This window comes from Narcine bancroftii, chromosome 11 (assembly GCF_036971445.1).
Source record: "Narcine bancroftii isolate sNarBan1 chromosome 11, sNarBan1.hap1, whole genome shotgun sequence".
Classification (NCBI taxonomy): domain Eukaryota; kingdom Metazoa; phylum Chordata; class Chondrichthyes; order Torpediniformes; family Narcinidae; genus Narcine; species Narcine bancroftii.
The window spans coordinates 66,623,702-66,644,027 of NC_091479.1; the positions used below are offsets into that span (position 1 = coordinate 66,623,702).

At 40.4% G+C, this 20,326-nt stretch overlaps 1 long non-coding RNA gene across 1 annotated transcript in view; it reads right to left on the bottom strand.

Moving 5' to 3' along the window:
- The window catches only part of LOC138745829 (uncharacterized), a 95,761-nt gene extending 90,240 nt beyond the window's left edge, over positions 1-5,521 (bottom strand). Inside the window, exon 1 of the long non-coding RNA XR_011346530.1 lies at positions 5,325-5,521. This is a non-coding gene — a long non-coding RNA (uncharacterized lncRNA). The remainder of the gene's footprint in view (positions 1-5,324) is intronic.
- Between the last annotated feature and the right edge of the window lie 14,805 nt (positions 5,522-20,326).

The following is a 20,326-nucleotide window of genomic DNA, read 5'->3' on the forward strand; positions in this document are numbered from 1 at the left end:
TGAATCCTGGAGCTTGTGGAGTCATTATTGAATCAAGAAATATTGGTGCCATGCCAATCTCATTCTAACATGCCAATTTCTCCAGTCCTTAAGTCAAGATGTACTGAATAGCATCCGGTACAAGATCTGTGAGTTCTTAATGATATTATTATTCTTATGCACCCAATTGTTCTGAACTATGCCACCAATTTAAATCATATTCCACCTATTGCAATACTCACACAGCACCATAGACCAGTTCGCAGGTTTATTTCTCCATTAAGCTGAATCCAGTCGCGCAGGGTTTACCTCCGTGATTATTTACAATGTAACTTCTGCACTACCGGATTTAAATATAAACCTGATGAATAGGGAAAGTTATCATGAATTAAATAACAGCGGCAATACAGAGAAATTGTGCTGAGGCATTAATTTCACTCCGGAGGAAAATGCACCAGAGAAATTAATGATTAAACTTATAGGAATCCCCATAGGAATCCCCAGAGGTATCTTTATTCTCCAGAGGTGGGTGATCTTTAAACTCACGGACCTTGACTGCTGAATGTGTAGAAGAAATGTATTAAATGTGTTGATAGGGCTCCATACCTCTAACTGCAAGACAAGAGCCTGAAGCCTCAATTTCAAGTGCCACAGTGCACTTAAAGGGACATGCACACTCCCCCTTCAACTGGCTGATCCAGCCACTTTACACATCAGATCCTTTCTTTATCTTACATACACTTAAAATAAGATGTAGAACTCACCCTATTTGCGCAAACATTTCTCCCTGCAAATGTTATAACATCACTCAACTCTCAGGTACTCCCTGTGCAAAATCACATTTGAATACAATTTATTTCATAAATTGGAATTAACTGGTAGTTCAATTCGCTCATTCTACAGTATTGATAAACGATCCTTTATGACATTTAAATTTTAGCATGAATTTTAATCAATATTGGTCAGTGACTGAAGTGGGAAGTCGTGATTTATGAAATTATCTCTGGTCTCTACTCTCCCACTCCCTGCACTTCTCCCAACATTCAGGAGCTGGCACACAGTCCCTGCCTTTTTTTTTTCATGTTACTCATCTACTATTCCTTTAACTGCTTGCATCAAAATGTTAGCCTTTGCTTTCTGCTTATCCTCAGATGTCTGGACAAATGCTTTTTGTGTGATCTGTAGAAGCTGGGTTATTCCCTGCTCATGCCAATTTTCTGTCTTTTGTAATTTTCTCTTAATGTCTGGGGCTGAGTTGGTAACAAAACCTGTTAGTACCAATTGTTCCCCTGCTGGGGATTCTATGTCGAGACCCCCATATTGTATATATATTTGGTCCCAAAAATTGGTCTAACTGTTCGGCACATCCCTGGGGATCTTCTATCAGGGAGGTCAGTTCTTTCTTAAAGTTACACACTTCAGTACTGGTCAGGGGCACATTTACGAAACCGAGACCCTCTCTCATGGGAACTTCCCGCAGTGGTCTCATCCAATTGGTTTCTGGCTTATTAGGTCTGGGTTCCTGCTCCCTGGGAAATGAATCAAAGGGTTCTGCCCTTTCTTCCTGAAGAGTCTCACGCTGTTCTGAATTAAAGTTACCTCTCTCTCCTGCCAACAGAGGTGGTAATCGAGTGCTTTGTGAGCAAGTTATCATACCACTCCTGCTCTCTTCTCTCTTCTCTAGTGGTGGGGGAGGTGGGGAAGGTGCAGAAGGGTAGGTCATAGGAGGGGAAGGAAAGATAGGAGCCGGCATAGGAGGAACATAGGGTGGAGGGAGGGAATGTAACACATCCCAACCCTGTGATTCAGGGACAAGAGGTTCCTCCTCTCTCTTATCCCTGGATTCTTTCTCATTCAAAACCAGCTGTTCAATGGATCCCTTGAGCCAGCAGGCTGCATATTCCCTGCTCTCAACATTGTCTTTCTGGTTTTGATAGAGCCATAAGTTCAAAGCTTCACACATCCATTCATCCTCGGATCCGAATTTTGGCCAGTACACGGAGCTCCCTTTAACCGGGTATCCCACCCATTCATTACAACAATACCTGACCGTCGTCAGTTTGTCTTTACCGCGGGTCTTTCCTGTGCCCCACTCAGATAACATCATCCCAAGCGGGCTGTACGTAGCTATCTGGTGGTCACGTCCTGTGTCAGGACTCTCATCTCTACTGCCCGCTATTCCCATACTTAGGAACAAGTAAAATACTCTTACCGAGTTCTGGCAGTACTGCTCTAGCGCGCGTCCTTCCGCCGTTTGTTCTCAATGCCTCTTCTCGGATATCACTCGCTTCTTCCACTGACCAGCCACCCGTCGCCCGTGAGTCCAGCTGAATCAGCCGGGGTGCACCTACTCTCGTCGTCGGGGTACTCTGTCAGTGGAGGGAGTGTGATCCCGGACGAGCCCCCATTTGTTAGGAATTAAAGTACCTTTAAAGAAATTGCTCGAGACAAAAATTGAGAACAAAGAACATTTATTACTACAACAATGCAAAGTTGGGTGCTTCCCCTTACCCTGGGAATACACACACACACTGGGGCTCACCCAACTTTTATACAGTTGATTTCAGTGTAGGAATACCCTCCCCCTTACATTCTTCTGCCTCCTGCTGGAGAGGTTTGGCATTAGGCAATCCTGCCTGCCTACGTGCAATTTCAGTATACTTGGAGAACCAGGGGGGGGTATCCTGTCGGTGTCCCTTCATGTCATTGTCCTTATTCACACCTTCCTGATTCTCGGGGCTACAGTCTCTTGATATGCAGAGTTGACTCATTCTATCTAGGGTTGGCTAATTTCATATGTATAAATCTGTGTATGGTTAGCTAATTAGAAATGTATGACTTGGTACTTCTGTCCAGGGCTAGGAGACCCTTATCTGATCCAGACTACCTCAACTTCCTACATTCTATTGTACCTTACCATTCCTTATCTTAGTCCTATGGTCTTGTCACAAAGACTAGAAGATTCTTATGTTAATCGTGCTGACTCTGCTTTCCTGCATCCTAAGCCCCAAGCTTATCCTGTTTGAACTGGTTACAGCCATTTTACTGATGAACTTTAGTTTCTTCCATGTTCATAATTTTAGATCAATTTTCCCATCTCTCACAGGAGTGTGTTTGGAAGTCTCTGTCTGTGAAGTGTGTATATGTGCAGAAGAGTGTGGTGGAGTGAGCAACTATTGGTATCGGAGTTCTTTATGCCCGATGTGCCTTTATAGGCTTACACCTTTATAGTTTTTGTCTTGTACTGTATAGAAGATAGGCAGCCACTGGTATTGGAGCCCAAGCTGGGTCCAATGTGAATGTCTATATAGTTATTTTATTAGTAGAGTAATTAAGTATCGTTTGATGTCTTCCCCTGTTTGTCTCCCATATGTTCAAAAAAGTTACCTTTGATTGTAATACTTGTGTCCAGACCCATCTCTCTGATACGTTCCCAAACACAAGTCTTACTCACCCTTTCAAAAGTGATGTCCATTGTTCTAGGGTTTTGTTTCTGTTCCCTCAACAATGAACTCACACACTGTCCTTGAACACTCAATTCTTGCTTACATCTCTAAAATTTCCATTTTATACTGTATTGAATTCTTTTTAACTGGAACTGCAGTTTCAATGCCTTTAGCAGGAATGCATAGATCATGGAGATACAAAATTGACCAACAATTAAGTGAAATTCCTATCTCAAAAAATGTATTGTCGGGAGTCAGACAATACTTGGTGGAAACTCGAGCCTTTCTCTGGATCCCTGCAGTGTGACAATGTCAACAAAATAATAAGTCTCCTTCCCAGTAGACCCAGAGCTTTGTCTTGAGAAACTTTACAAGTGTTGGTAGGTCGCTAAGTTCCAAATTAAATACACAGTAATTGCTTTATGTTTGGTCAGGAAATGTATAACAGTGACATGGAAATCTTGACTCCCATCTCCTCATTGACAGGTGGTCTTCAGAACTGAACAGCTGCATTCCATTTGAAAAGGTCACACACAGTGTTAGGAAGGGATATAAAATCTGGCAGCCTTATTTAGAACATATAGGTACCTCACTGGATTTTGATCGTTACTGACTAGCCAGAAGACCTCTGTAAAAATTTTCAACACTGTGGTATCACCTTGACACTATGTGTTTTATTGTACACACTGATGATGGGACTTTTTTCCTGTTTAATTAAACTTATGCAGAGGGAGGGGATGGGTTTTTCTTGACATTTTGTATTTTGTTAAATGTATTTCAAATATTACAAAAAAAAGGTGTGTAAGAGGGAAGGTGGAAATCGTCGCCCCAGTGTGTCAGAGGGAGCGTGGAAATTGTGGCCCCGGCAAGTCAGTGGGAGCAATATGTTGGTGTAAGTGTGGTATCTGTGACCCAGTTGAGTTTGAAGGGAACAAAAGAATTGAGGTCCTGGTTGCTAGATGACAAACCATCGAGATAGTGGATCGTTAGAATTTTACTTTATCTTGAAATTCCTGGAGCAGACAGCAAAAATTAGATCAGTGGCCCAAAAACTGATTTGGGCTACTGATGACCAGCGATGAAGGAAGCAAAGTTGATGAAACAGGGGAAAATCTTACTTTGACCATTGAATGCCAGACCTTTATTATCCCTGCCACATCTTACACAGGAGATGCATTCCTAGGAAGCGTCTGGTTCAGCCAAATTTCGTAACAGAAGAAAGTTGCTACAAAACCTGAAGGGTATTTCAGTTCTGTGCATTTCTATCGACGAAAGTGAATGGGCTTTCTGAAAACGTTTGTAATTGGAGGAATATCTCCACTGTATTTCAGTCGGAACAGGAGAGTGTTGGGAAATCATTGCTCCAGTCCTGTCACTTAAGTTTCTCAATGCTGGTTTAGAAATGCCAGGCTGCCTACAGTGAATTTCAATATCTTGTTACAATAAAATGTCAGACAAGCTACAATAACAATAAATAAAATGGCATCATCATGCCACAGGATGACAGGCTTTTGATGGATAACATCCCCGGTGTAGTCTCCACTTCTCATGGCTTGTCAGAGATGTAGACAAAATGCACATTATGAAGTGAACCAAAGGTCTCTCCTGTCTTCAGACATTTACATTGGCCTGGCTTCAATCAACCTTACCTGCAAAGAAAGGCAGTGCTAGTCTTGAGGGTGTCTTTAGTAATCAAGGTTCAGTGACTTACATCACTATACCCAAGATGATCAGTCTTTTGTGGAGCATCAAGGTGTAACCACTGAACTTCACCGAGCTGCAGGAAAGCTACTGTCTCTGGACAGGTCTTAATAAGCTGCAGTCAGTAAATTCCAACAGCAAACTGAAGAAGCTCCCAGTCCCATTTTGCGTATGAAGCCTCCAAGCCAGTGAACTTACCGTGAGTCGGGGAATCTGGGCACTCTCTCTTCTTCAAACAAACTCTATCACAAACTCTGGTTCTCTTCCTTTTGCAAAGATGCAGTCAGTGCCTTCCTGAATAGTTGCAACGTAGGGTATCCACCTAAAGATATCCACATCTCCTGTAGGTCCCTGGTGGCAGATTCTGGGTACCGGCTCACACATTACATCCATGATCACTGGAAATCAACTCCAGAGAGAGTGACAATTGGCCTATTAGAAAATTTGCTGACCAAAGGTTTGATAGATTCATGAACCAAAAGGTATTTTCATGTCCCACAAATATAGGGCAGATTAATTTCTTTGGTCCAACACCTTCAGTTCAAGAACAGTTCTTATCTAACAGTTATCAGGTTCTTGAAGCTCCCTGTTCTACTCTAGACCAATCCATAAACTACACTTAAAGATCTGTCCGCTCTACTGAAATATCATTTTTTTTCTTTCATGAACTGTAATTGTGAATACCTATTATTTATTTATTTATTTGTCTGCTTATCAGTCTGTTTATTTATTTTTTATTGATTGATATTTATTAACTCCTTTTGTGGTCATTTAAAATTTTAATATCTTACATACCTGTGTGGCTGTGACAAGTAAAAATGTTGGTGCATTGACTTTTGTATATGACGATAAACGCACATTGAATATTGGATAATGAACATCTCCTGTATGTTCCTGATGCCAGGTTCTGGGTACTTGCTCACACATTAGGACAGTGACACTGGAAATCCATTCCATAGACACTGACAATTGGCTTCTTAGAAATTTCACTGACCAATCCTAAAGAAGAAGTCAGCAGAAAAGCTGCCAAATATCTATTCTGGGAGAACACAACCCCAGAAGAGACATCTCTATGTTGAGTGGAATAAGAGGAGCTGGAGGGACACTGTGGACCAAGCTGCATTGATGGGTTGAAATGGTTGGGACCCTTTATCAAGATTAGAGTTGGAAATGGAAGGGAGATATCAAACATGTCATGAGGGGGTGAGTGGGGTCAGCAGCTGGGGGAGAGACGAGGTGATAGGGTACTGGGCAGAAGAAAGAGGCAGAGGTGGAGGATAGGGTGGGGAAAAGACCACTGGGGGTGGGGGGGGAGAGGGTTAGAGGAGAAAAGTGAGATTGGGAGAAGGTAAAGGATTGACGGAAACAGTGGAACCAGATAAAGGTGGGGAAACATAAAGTAGGGGAAAGAAAATCAATGTTCACACCAGCAGGTTTAAGTCTGTCCAGGAGGAATATAATGTGTTGTTCCCCAAGTTTACATTTGGCTTTTTCCTGGCAACGAATGAGGCTGAGGACAGATCTGTTGGTGTGGGAATGGTGAGATGAGTTAAAGTGACTGGGAACTGGGAGTTCTAGCTGGGACCCACAGAGTGTAGGTGTGTGGTGAAGAGGCCGTCCAATTTGTGTTTGGACTCGTCGATATAGAAGGTAGACCCAGGAGGAGAAGAGGTATAATCCAGGTTGCTATGGGAGTTAGTGGGTTTGTAATGGATGTGTGTGGATAGTTTTGTCCCCAGAGATGGAAACAGAGTGGTGCAGAAAGTGAGAGGTAAATGTAAGGGAAGGATTGAAGCTAGCAGTGAAGTTAATAAGTTCTGAACAGGTATAGGGGATAACACCACTGCAGTCATCGATGTAGAGGAGGAAGAATTAGGGAGTGGTGCCCAAGTGGGATTGGAACAGGGACTGTTCCACACACTCGACAAAAAAGGCAGGCGTAGGTGGGACCCATACGTGTGCCCATGGCTACATCAATGACCTGCAGAAAATCTATACACTGACATCAGTTGGAAATCATTCAACTCCAGGTAAATCAGCCACTAAATCTGGGGCATTGCTCAAGCTGATCAAATTCCTCTAATTTAAACATATGACTATCTTGAGGAGAAATCAATATGGTTAAAAGTAAGATGAAGTTTTTTTAAATCATTCATTGGCAGGTGAGGTTAATGAGGTGCTTGGAGTAATTCAAGCAAAGGCGAAATGTGAAATATACTAAATGTATCTCCCCTTCTGACTAATCTACTGGTGGTGTGAAGTGAGGAAGAGTTTAAAAGGTGGTTAGGTAAATATCACCTATTTAGTAGAACTATCTGGTTGACCGTTTTGAGTTTTGTGTGCCCGATGGAGATGTGGGGGGGCTGGTAGTCATGGTGGGGAGCTGGCTGATGGGGGACCTCAGTTTTCTTCAGGCTGACTTCCAGGCCAAACATTTTGGCAGTTTCCGCAAAGCAGGACGTCAAGCGCTGAAGAGCTGGCTCTGAATGGGCAACTAAAGCGGCATCATCTGCAAAGAGTAGTTCACGGACAAGTTTCTCTTGTGTCTTGGTGTGAGCTTGCAGGCGCCTCAGATTGAAGAGACTGCCATCCGTGCGGTACCGGATGTAAACAGCGTCTTCATTGTTGGGGTCTTTCATGGCTTGGTTCAGCATCATGCTGAAGAAGATTGAAAAGAGGGTTGGTGCGAGAACACAGCCTTGCTTCACGCCATTGTTAATGGAGAAGGGTTCAGAGAGCTCATTGCTGTATCTGACCCGACCTTGTTGGTTTTCGTGCAGTTGGATAATCATGTTGAGGAACTTTGGGGGACATCTGATGCGCTCTAGTATTTGCCAAAGCCCTTTCCTGCTCACGGTGTCGAAGGCTTTGGTGAGGTCAACAAAGGTGATGTAGAGTCCTTTGTTTTGTTCTCTGCACTTTTCTTGGACTCAAAACGGTCAACCAGTTTACCTATCTCGGCTGCACCATTTCATCAGATGCAAGGATCGACAATGAGATAGACAACAGACTCGCCAAGGCAAATAGCGCCTTTGGAAGACTACACAAAAGAGTCTGGAAAAACAACCAACTGAAAAACCTCACAAAGATAAGTGTATACAGAGCCATTGTCATACCCACACTCCTGTTCGGCTCCGAATCATGGGTCCTCTACCGGCACCACCTACGGCTCCTAGAACGCTTCCACCAGCGTTGTCTCCGCTCCATCCTCAACATCCATTGGAGCGCTTTCATCCCTAACGTCGAAGTACTCGAGATGGCAGAGGTCGACAGCATTGAGTCCACGCTGCTGAAGATCCAGCTGCGCTGGGTGGGTCACGTCTCCAGAATGGAGGACCATCGCCTTCCCAAGATCGTGTTATATGGCGAGCTCTCCACTGGCCACCGTGACAGAGGTGCACCAAAGAAAAGGTACAAGGACTGCCTAAAGAAATCTCTTGGTGCCTGCCACATTGACCACTGCCAGTGGGCTGATAACGCCTCAAACCGTGCATCTTGGCGCCTCACAGTTTGGCGGGCAGCAACCTCCTTTGAAGAAGACCGCAGAGCCCACCTCACTGACAAAAGGCAAAGGAGGAAAAACCCAACACCCAACCCCAACCAACCAATTTTCCCTTGCAACCGCTGCAATCGTGTCTGCCTGTCCCGCATCGGACTTGTCAGCCACAAACGAGCCTGCAGCTGACGTGGACTTTTTACCCCCTCCATAAATCTTCGTCCGCGAAGCCAAGCCAAAGAAGAAAAAAGAAGAAGAAAAGTAGAACTATAAATACAAAGTTACCTCTGCTTCAATGGGTGACAGGATTCTGTAAAGCAGCATGAAATAGAAGAAATAGGAAACACAAAAGCATCCATGATTGGCCATTTCTATCATGGACTTGAAACATTGTCTGACTCTTCTACCCATGGATGCTGTCTGACCTGCTGAGTTCCTCTAGCAATTCTTTGTCCACATGCGAAATGGGAACATGAGTTGGTAAGCTAACCTTCTTTTCGAAGCTACAGGATAATGACTGGTCTTCACCTTCAACTCTGTTTTTCAATGCCTTCTGTTGATTCATCTAAATATCAGCTGTGGCAGTGGGCTGTGCATCTCTGGAATTCCCCACTCCTGAGGGTTAAGGGGGTTAGACTATGGGAAAGATTCAAGAATTGAGGGCTATGGGGAACTGGCAGCGAAAAGGAGGTGAGGCATGGGGCACAGCAGACTGGACTACATTGAATGCTGGGACAGGCTTAAGGGGCGAGTTCCTCCTCCTCATCTTAATCCAAACTAATTCATTTATTTTGAGGTTGTGAGCCTCTGGTTTTAGGCATTGGAAACATGTTCATATCTAATTCAGCAAGTATTTTGGAGTGTCTCAATGACATCACCTCTCATATTTTAGAGAAGAGAGGCCTATCCTACTCATGTGGCAGACCTGCCATGCCAGGATCCAGTCTGCTGAATCTTCCCTGCTCCTCCTTCATTGTTAGTATATCCTTCTTGAGGTAAGACAATTATAATTGAACTGAGATGTGGTCTCAGCAAGGTCCGAGCTATTTGTCAGAATCAGAATTTGTTGTCATGAAGTCACGTAATTCACTATTTTGCGGCAGCATTACAGTGCAAATATTGCTCTAAATTTTCTTTTACAAATAAATGAAGGATTGCAAAAATAAGAGAAAGTGAAGTAGTGTCTGTGGTTCATTGTGGAAGAAGCTGTCCTTTTTCCACTGGGTATTCGTCTTCAGGCTTCTGTACCACCTCCCCGATGGTAGCAGTGTGAAGAGAGCACAGTCTAGGTGGGGTGGTGCAGGGGTGAGGGTCCTTGAGGATAGAGGTGGCTTTATTCAGACACCACCTCTTGTAGATGTCCTCGATGGAGTGGAAATTGATGCCTGTGATGCCACAGGCCAAGCTCACAATTCTCTGGAGATTTTTCTGGTCCTGTTCATTGGCACCTCCATACCAGACAGTGATGCAACCAGTCAGAATGTCCTCCACAGTACACCTGTAAAAACTTGAAAGATTCTCTGGTGATGTACCAAATCTCCTCAAAATTCTCATGACTGAGCCTCAAAAGCCTCTGCTGAGCCTTCATCATGATTCCTTTCCACTGCCAACCCCTCGATGAGATTGGTTCATTCTCACCTGATTTTCCATTAGTCCACAATTAATTCCTTGGTTCTGCTAACACTGAGTGCCAGGTTGGTGGTGTTGTGGCACCTTGTGGAGATGTCTGTTCCCAAATTCTCCTTCAATGAAAGTCAACGTATCTGCTGTCCTGCACATTAGGACACGCACAAGGGGCATCCAGCTCCCTTTGAACAGCTGTAGTTCCCGATTTACCACCTAACGAAAAAATAATCAACATTTCTGTTCCCACATGGTAAACGATCTGCCACGTGGTTGTTCGCTCACTCAGCTTATCTGTATCCTCTTGTTAGCACCTCAGCACTGCACACATACCTCTTCAGGCTTACATCATCATCAAACTTAGAAATGATGTTTTTTTTTTAATTTTTAATTTTTCACACCATAAATCACATTAGCCATGATATACACTTTTTCTTTTTCACACATATACAGTGACTTTTTCTCTCCTCCCCCCCTCCCTCCTCCCAAGCCACCCCCCCACTCCCCCCTCTCATCCATTTTAGGTATACAATCTAGGTTGCATTAAACCAGTCAGACAATGTTGTCATTCAACAAAAATACACCAGAAATTCTACTGAGTCCATTCTTTTCTTTCCCTCTCCTTCCATCAACTTAGGTAATGTTTGTCCCCGGTAGGTTTTCGCTATTGTAAGGCTCCCATACTTGTTCGAATATTTCAATATTATTTCTTAAACTATATGTTATTTTTTCTAATGGAATACATTTATTCATTTCTATATACCATTGTTGTATTTTCAAATTATCTTCCAATTTCCAGGTTGACATAATACATTTTTTTGCTACGGCTAGGGCTATCTTAACAAATCTTGTGCATCCTCCAAATCAATTCCAAATTCTTTGTTTTTTATGTTACTTAGGAGAAAGATCTCTGGATTCTTTGGTATATTGTTTTCTGTTATTTTATTTAATATCTGATTGAGATCATCCCAAAATTTTTCTACTCTCTCACATGTCCAGATTGCATGAATTGTTGTTCCCATTTCTTTTTTACATCGAAAACATCTATCAGATACTGTTGGGTCCCATTTATTTAACTTTTGCGGTGTAATGTATAGTCTGTGTAACCAATTATATTGTATCATACGTAGCCTCGTATTTATTGTATTTCTCATCGTTCCAGAACATAATTTCTCCCATGTTTCCTTTTTTATCTTTATATTTAAATCTTGTTCCCATTTTTGTTTAGTTTTACCATTTGTTTCCTCATTCTCCTTTTCTTGCAGTTTAATATACATATTTGTTATAAATCTTTTGATTAACATTGTATCTGTAATCACATATTCAAGGTTACTTCCCTCTGGTAAACTCAAATTGCTTCCTAATTTATCTTTCAAGTAGGATCTCAGTTGGTAATATCCCAGCGCTGTATCTCCAGTTATATTGTACTTATCTCTCATTTGTTCAAAGGATAAGAATCTACTTCCTGAAAAACAATTTTCTATTCTTTTAATCCCTTTTTTTTCCCATTCTCTAAAGGAAAGGTTATCTATTGTAAAAGGGAGTAGCTTATTTTGCGTCAATATTAGTTTTGGTAATTGATAATTTGTTTTATTTCTTTCTACATGAATCTTCTTCCAAATATTGAGGAGATGATGTAATACTGGAGAAGTTCTATGTTGTACCAATTTTTCGTCCCATTTATATAATATGTGTTCAGGTATCTTTTCCCCTATTTTATCTAATTCTAATCTCGTCCACTCTGGTTTTTCCCTTGTTTGATAAAAATCTGATAGGTATCTTAATTGTGCGGCTCTATAATAATTTTTGAAGTTTGGCAATTGTAAGCCTCCTTGTTTATACCATTCTGTTAATTTATCTAGTGCTATCCTCGGTTTCCCCCCTCTCCATAAAAATTTCCTTATTATTTTCTTTAACTCTTTGAAGAATTTTTCTGTCAGTTGTATTGGCAATGCCTGAAATAAGTATAATATCCTTGGAAAAATGTTCATTTTAATACAGTTTATCCTTCCTATCAGTGTTAGTGGTAGATCTTTCCAATGCTCTAAATTATCCTGTAATTTTTTCATTAGTGGATTGTAATTGAGTTTATATAATTGGCCTAGATTTTTGTTTATTTGTACACCTAGGTATCTTATTGCCTGCATTTGCCATCTGAATGGAGATTCCTTCTTAAATTTTGAGAAATCCGCATTATTCATAGGCATTGCTTCACTTTTATTTACGTTTATCTTGTAACCCGACACTTCTCCATATTCCTTCAATTTCTTATATAATTCTTTTATTGATAGTTCTGGTTCTGTTAAGAACACTATAACATCATCCGCAAATAGACTGATTTTATATTCCCTGTCTTTTATTTTTATTCCTTTTATATTATTATCTATCCTTATCAATTCTGCTAGTGGTTCTATAGCTAGCGCAAACAATAAAGGTGATAGTGGGCATCCCTGCCGCGTTGACCTGCTTAAGTTAAATTGCTTTGATACATGTCCATTTACTGTCACTTTCGCTAACGGTCCCTTATATAATGCTTTAATCCAATTAATATACTTCTCCGGTAAACTGAATTTTTGCAATACTTTGAACAAATAATTCCATTCTACTCTGTCGAAGGCCTTCTCTGCGTCTAAAGCAACTGCTACTGTAGGTGCTGTATTTCCTTCTATTGCATGAATTAAGTTAATAAATTTACAAATATTGTCTGTTGTGCGTCTTTTTTTGATAAATCCAGTTTGGTCTAAATTTACCATTTTCGGTACCTGTTCTGCTAATCTGTTTGCTAATAGTTTAGCTATTATCTTATAATCTGTGTTTAGCAAAGATATTGGTCTATATGACGCTGGTGAGCATGGATCTTTCCCTTGTTTTAGTATTACTGTAATTATTGCTGTTTTACATGAATCTGGTAAGTTTTGTGTCTCATCAATCTGGTTGATTACATCCAGGAGGGGCGGTATTAATAAGTCTTTAAATGTTTTGTAGAATTCTATTGGAAATCCATCCTCTCCGGGTGTCTTATTATTTGGTATTTTTTTTATTATCTCTTGTATTTCTACTGTTCCAAATGGTTCTGTTAATTTATTTTATTCCTCTATTTGTAGTTTTGGTAGTTCAATTTTAGTCAAAAATTCATCTATTTTCCCTTCTTTCCCTTCATTTTCAGTTCAGTATAATTGTTCATAGAATTCTCTAAAGTTTTCCTTAATTTCTTTTGGATTATATGTAATTTGTTTGTCTTTTTTCCTTGTTGCCAATACCATTTTCTTAGTTTGCTCTGTCTTAAGCTGCCATGCTAAGATTTTGTGTGTTTTTTCACCTAGTTCATAATATTTCTGTTTTGTCTTCATTATATTCTTCTCTACCTTATATGTTTGTAATGTTTCATATTTTATTTTTTTATCTGCCAATTCTCTTCTTTTAGTTGTATCTTCCTTCATTGCTAATTTTTTTTCTATGTTTACTATTTCCCTTTCCAACTGCTCTGTTTCCTGATTATAGTCCTTCTTCATCTTGGTTACATAACTTATTATTTGCCCTCTAATGAATGCTTTCATTGCGCCCCATAGTATAAACTTATCTTCCACTGATTCCGTATTTACTTCAAAATACATTTTTAATTGTTTTTCAATAAATTCTCTAAAATCCTGTCTTTTAAGTAGCATGGGGTTTAATCTCCATCTATACATTCTTGGAGGGATGTCCTCTAGCTTTACTGTCAATATTAAGGGTGAATGGTCCGATAGCATTCTCGCTTTATATTCTGTTTTTCTTACTCTATCCTGCATACTAGCTGATAACAAAAATAGGTCTATTCTTGAGTATGTTTTATGTCTAGCCGAGTAGTATGAGTATTCCTTTTCTTTTGGGTTTTGTTTCCTCCATATATCCAAAAGTTTCATTTCTTGCATTGATTTAATTATAAATTTGGTTACTTTGTTCTTCCTGTTAATTTTTTTCCCCGTTTTATCCATATTTGGATCCAAATTCAGGTTGAAATCCCTTCCTATTAGTATGTTCCCTTGCGTATTAGCTACCTTCAAAAAGATATCTTGCATAAACTTTTGATCTTCTTCGTTAGGTGAATATACATTAAGTAGATTCCAAAACTCCGAATATATCTGGCATTTTATCATAACATATCTCCCTGCTGGATCTATTATTTCCTCTTCTATTTTAAATGGCACATTTTTACTAATTAATATAGCCACTCCTCTTGCTTTTGAATTATACGATGCTGCTGTTACATGTCCTACCCAATCTCTCTTTAATTTCTTGTGCTCCAATTCAGTTAAGTGTGTTTCTTCGACAAATGCTATATCAATTTTTTCCTTTTTCAGTAAATTTAGTAGTTTCTTCCTTTTAATTTGGTTATGTATTCCATTAATATTTAAAGTCATATAGTTCAGCGTAGCCATTTTATATTTTGTTTATCTTCTCTTTCTGTTTTTCCATCATTACCTTTCCTCCTTTTCCATTTCTGTTTTCTTATTTTCAACTCTTTATAAGACAACATTCCTACAACATCCAACATTTTCCTTATTCTCCTATTTATATCTTATTTATCCCCAATCTCCCCTTCCCCTCCTGAGTTGTCCTTTATCCCTTGTCGGACAACCACATCTCCCCTCTCCATTTGGGTTTGCGAATCCACTCGCAAGCGTCAACTGATTTTGCAGTGACCGCTATTTCCCCCCACCCAGCCCCCCCAGAAAAGATTTCACTTTTCATATGTCACAAAGGTCACTCTTTTAATTCCCTCCTTATTCTCTCTATTCCATTACCTTCCCTTATTAATTCTTGTCTATACTATCTATATTTTCCTCTAAGTACAGATACATTCACGTATGCACATTGTCTCTATTCACTCTTATACCTCTTTACCCGCGTACATATCAATCGTGATCATTTTTACTCTCATTACCCGTCTTCATCCCTCAGTCTATTTTTGTCTTTACCCACATACATATCAATCGTGATCATTTTTACTCTCATTACCCGTCTTCATCCCTCAGTCTATTTTTGTCTTTACCCACATACATATCAGTCGTGATCATTTTAACTCTCATTACCCGTCTTCATCCCTCAGTCTATTTTTGTAATTGTTCTGCTAATTTTCGTGCTTCTTCTGGATCCGAGAATAGTCTGTTTTGTTGTCCTGGAATAAATATTTTCAATACCGCTGGATGCTTTAGTATAAATTTATACCCTTTCTTCCATAAAATCGCCTTTGCTGTATTGAACTCTTTTCTCTTCTTTAGGAGTTCAAAACTTATATCTGGATAAATGAAGATTTTTTGCCCTTTATACTCCAGTGGTTTGTTGCCCTCTCTTACTTTTTCCATTGTCTTCTCCAGTACCTTTTCTCTTGTAGTATATCTTAGGAATTTTACTAAAATAGATCTTGGTTTTTGTTGTGGTTGTGGTTTAGAGGCCAATGCTCTATGTGCCCTTTCTATTTCCATTTCTTGCTGTAGTTCTGGACATCCTAGGGTCTTAGGGATCCAATCTTTTATAAACTCCCTCATATTCTTGCCTTCTTCATCTTCCTTAAGGCCCACTATCTTTATGTTATTTCTTCTGTTATAATTTTCCATTATATCTATTTTTTGAGCTAGTAGTTCTTGTGTCTCTTTAGTTTTTTTATTAGATTCCTCCAATTTCTTTTTTAAGTCTTCTACCTCCATTTCTGCTGCTACTGCCCGCTCTTCCATCTTGTTCATTTTCTTTCCCATTTCTGTTAAGGTCATATCTATTTTATTCACTTTCTCTTCTGTGTTGTTTATTCTTCTTCTTAAATCATTAAATTCCTGTGTTTGCCATTCTTTAAATGACTCCATGTATCCTCTAACAAGAGAAAGTATATCCTTTACCTTGCCTTTCCCTTCTTCTATTTCACTGTACTCTTCCTCTTCTTCTTCCTCTGGGTTGGCCATCTGTTGTTTCTTTGTTGCCCTTTTCTTCTCTTCTTTCTTGTTTTCATTGTCTTCTGTGGTCTCTTCTTGCTGCAGGTGTTCTGCAGCTGTCGTAGAAATGATATGTTTAGACGAATCATTGCTGAGGATGGTGAATCTAATATATTCAAAGGCTCTGCTTCCACCTCCCTTTGGGGGAGAAACTTTCAGAGACACCTGACCTTCTGAGAGAATAAGATAATCACCTCACCTCAGTCTTCAACAGTGGCCCGTAATTCTGGATTCACTTCCCAGCCCTCCTTCCAAGCTACCACAGGATCCTACATGTTTCAAAGATGCTGCCTCTCCCTGTGTTAAAGTCCAACAGAAGGAAGCCAAGAAGGTCCAGTCTTGCTGCAGGTTACCCAGATCTTGTCCAGATCAGAGACAAGTTTAATGGCAATCTAATAAAGAACCCTTCTATACATTTCACAGTATTGGTGATCTACTACCATCTGGAAGAGGTGCAGGAGCATCAAAATCAGGACTGCCAGGCCGGGAAATAGTTTCATCCCACACGCTGTGGGATTGATGAGTGGTATCCTGTAACTTTTTAAAGAAATTGAGTGAATTGTCCCAGAATATTTACATATGTTTATTTCATTTCATATTTCTATATATTTATGTTTATTATGTGGTATATGAGAAATGTATTATGCGTGCTATGGATTGGAGAGACGCTGTTTAATCGAGTTGCATAGGTTGTCAATGTTGCCCCTAAAGCATTTATTGTCCATCTTTAATTGTGCTGAACCAAGGAGTCAGTTAGGAGTTAACAACGTTATTGGCTCCAAAGATGCCAAGTGAAGAAGGGCAGCAGATTTCTTCTCCTGAAGGACATTAATGAACCAGATGGGTCTTTACAACTAGCAGTTATTTCATGCTTCTGTGAATAGAATTTTTCCTCTTTTTATTTAATTACTTGAAGTTAAATTCCCTGTTGCAATGGTAAAATTCAAATCCATGTCGCTGGATAAATGCTGGCTGCTTGTTCATTAACCACTACAGCTCCGTTTAGAATTCTAATCACTCCACAGGAAACCAAGGCAAATTTCTGAGATGCAAAATCAACACAGGTATATGGTCGTGGATTCCATCCACTTTAGGACGCAGGAAATGGTGGAAATACTCAGCAGGACAGCAATGTTCACGGGAAGGGCTTGGTGGCAAAACAATTGATGCTCCTGTCTCACAGCTCTCAGGGGCTCAGTTCGGCCCTGGCCTCAGATACCGTGCTTGTGGTGCTTGCAAATTCTGCTTGTGACTGCATGGGCTTCCCCCAGCAGCTTTGATTTAAGGGTTAATTGGCTATTGTAAAATGCCCTTTGATGTGATGTGGCAAAACAACCAAAGATAATGGGTTTCCAGGGGTTCAGTGAAATAAGGATGGGGGGGGGGGGGTGGGGGGAGTTGATGGGAATGTTGTGTTGGAATCTGGCATGGACACAAAGAACCCAATAGTCTTCAGGTCAAGTTAGTAAAATGAGGAACAGGGTTCCCTTTAACTTTAACAGGTTCTGACCTGAAGGTCACTGTCTCCATATCAGAGCCAGGTGAAGTTAGATGTTAGTGGGTTTGAAGGAGCTAAGGAAGGCGGGGGGAAGGAATAGGAGGCAAGGTTTGCGATGGGAAGGCAGGAGACTGTGTCACAATAAGTGTCACGTAAAAGAGAATGGTAGCGGTATGTGTTGAGGAACAAAAGATAGGTCTGGAAGTGTAAATAGAAGCAAATTGCAAAATTACTGAAGGGAAATACTTGCCAGGTGCTGGGAACCTAAAATAAAAATGCTGGAAATGCACATTGTGAGAAATCCTAGAAACCCATAAATTATTTTCATATATATATTTATTTTGGATCGGTGTGTACATATCATTTGTATGTAGGGTGAAATGTGTGTATGCATTATCACCTGGAGATTCGCTGTTTTGTATATGTACAATCAGATAAGAATAAACTTGAACTTGAAATGGCTCCATCCTGTAGGGGCATGGTATTGTTCCTTGAGTTGGGCTTTATTGGAAGTGCAGGAGGGTAAAGGTGGGGTGGAAGGGGGATAGGGTGTTAAAGTGTCGTGTAACAGTAAGCTCAGGGTTTCTCCAATCTTGATATTTATGAACATAAACTTATCTGCAAGGTACAGTTAATACAAAAGAAAAGCTTTTGTTAGCTACCAGAATCTCAACACATCAGGAAGCCCAAAATGTCAGAAGAGCAAAGCAAAGTGCATGCATATACAGGATCTCAAAATAAAATGAAGATGTCTTAAAGAAGGCCTTCTCCTACTTCTGCAATACACCAATGTGCTGGAGAAGTCGAGCTGGTCATGCAGCATTTACTTTATCTAAAGCCCTTCGATAGAAATTCCTGACCCTCTTCTTCCAGTTAAAGTTCCCTTTATCTATATATGGGTCTGCATTCCAAGCAATTTTGCTAAATTCTGATTCCTTATATCCTTCCCTAGATTGGACAGTTCAAAGACTTCAGCCAACATTGCCTCTAAATTAAATGTTGACTCAAATTTAACATTTTTAACTGCTTTCAATCCCTGCCCTCTCCCTTTTGTGTACCCTCCTCCAGCCTGTACACCTAACACCCCCCCACAACCATCAAAGAGAGCCGATCTACTTCAGTTCAAGGCTCTTAGATATCTTGCTCTTTCAGTGGGCTTAACTGCCTTTCCTTTGAAATCCCTTTCTAAACTTCTTGGGCTCTCTCCTTTCTTTAAGACCTACCTTAAAAAAGACATTGATTTGATCTTGTGCATGCCCGTCTTTGTGCTCCACATGTGATGTCTGGTGTTGAGAGACAGCACGATAATGGGGCCTCCTAGCCCTAAAGCCTGCACCGCCCAAATACACCCCCATGACCTGTACATGGTACATGTACCAGAGGAAACTCACTCAGACACAGGGAAAATGTACAACTCAATACAGACAGAGCCAGATTCGAACCCAGGTCGCTGATGCTGTAATAGTGTTGTGCTAACCATTAATCTAGCCCTGCTGCCCTTTTCTTCGATAGTGCTTCAGTTGGTACTACATAAATGCAAATGGTTGTTGTAGTTTCTGTTATAAAACATAGCTCGTGTACAATAACCTTTTCATTGTTTCTCACCCCTGAACCAACTGGATTCTGCTTTTGAAACCTCAGGATTTTATAACTCTGCAATATTTTTATTAATCAGAATTGTAATCCTTCCTCCTTCCATTCCTTTCCTTGTCATTCTCCAAACCTTTCACCCCATAACCCACCAGGCTGCCCATTAATTGTCCTCTCCATTTATAATCTATCAATAAAAAAGGCCAAGATCTGTTTAGCACTGAGACAAATCTGTCACTCTATCTCTTATCTAATAACACATGCATCTTCCTCCATTAATGCTGCAGGTGAAGGTATTGAGTTCCACCAGCGGAGAATTAAGTGCTGTTAATGCAAACGGAGTAAAGGTTTCTGTCTCAATCAGCATTGCCTGCGGAGCTGGCTGACCTTAACCAGGGCAGAATTTGGATCATTACGATTGGTCTCTGCATCCCATGGTTGTGATGGATCAATTAGGGCTCCTACTCTTAAATGCTATTCAGGAGCTTCCTGCTGACGGGCACATTTGAATATAGATTCACTTATAGGTTCACAGTCAACTGGCCTTCCAAAATTCAAGGCAATTTCTTTTTAACTCACAAAGAGTATACAGAAATGGAATAAATTGTCTTAGCACGTTTTTAAAATTCATAGAGAATCCATCGTTTTTCTGCATGCACCTTCTTGAGACTTGCACGCTGAACTAATGGACAATTCACTGGTTAATTTGTAAGTATGTTGGAGCGATAACTCCAAAGTAGCTAGACAGCTGGTGAGAGTTTGTAATTTCTGACTGAGCGCAGAAAAGCTGTGAATTTTATATTGCACCTTTCCAACCTCAGGATGCTTTCCAGCCAATTATAAATATTTTTGTCATGTAGTCATTGTGGTAATTAAAGAAAGGGCGGCAGATATTTGTATTCCCCGAGGTTCCAGAACAACAGTGCCAATAATACTGATGTGACTGTCAGTCAGGAGCAGGGAGAAAACGGCTTCTCTTCCTTGCGGTGCTCTCAGGGGATCATTTACATCCAGCTGCAAGAGAAAG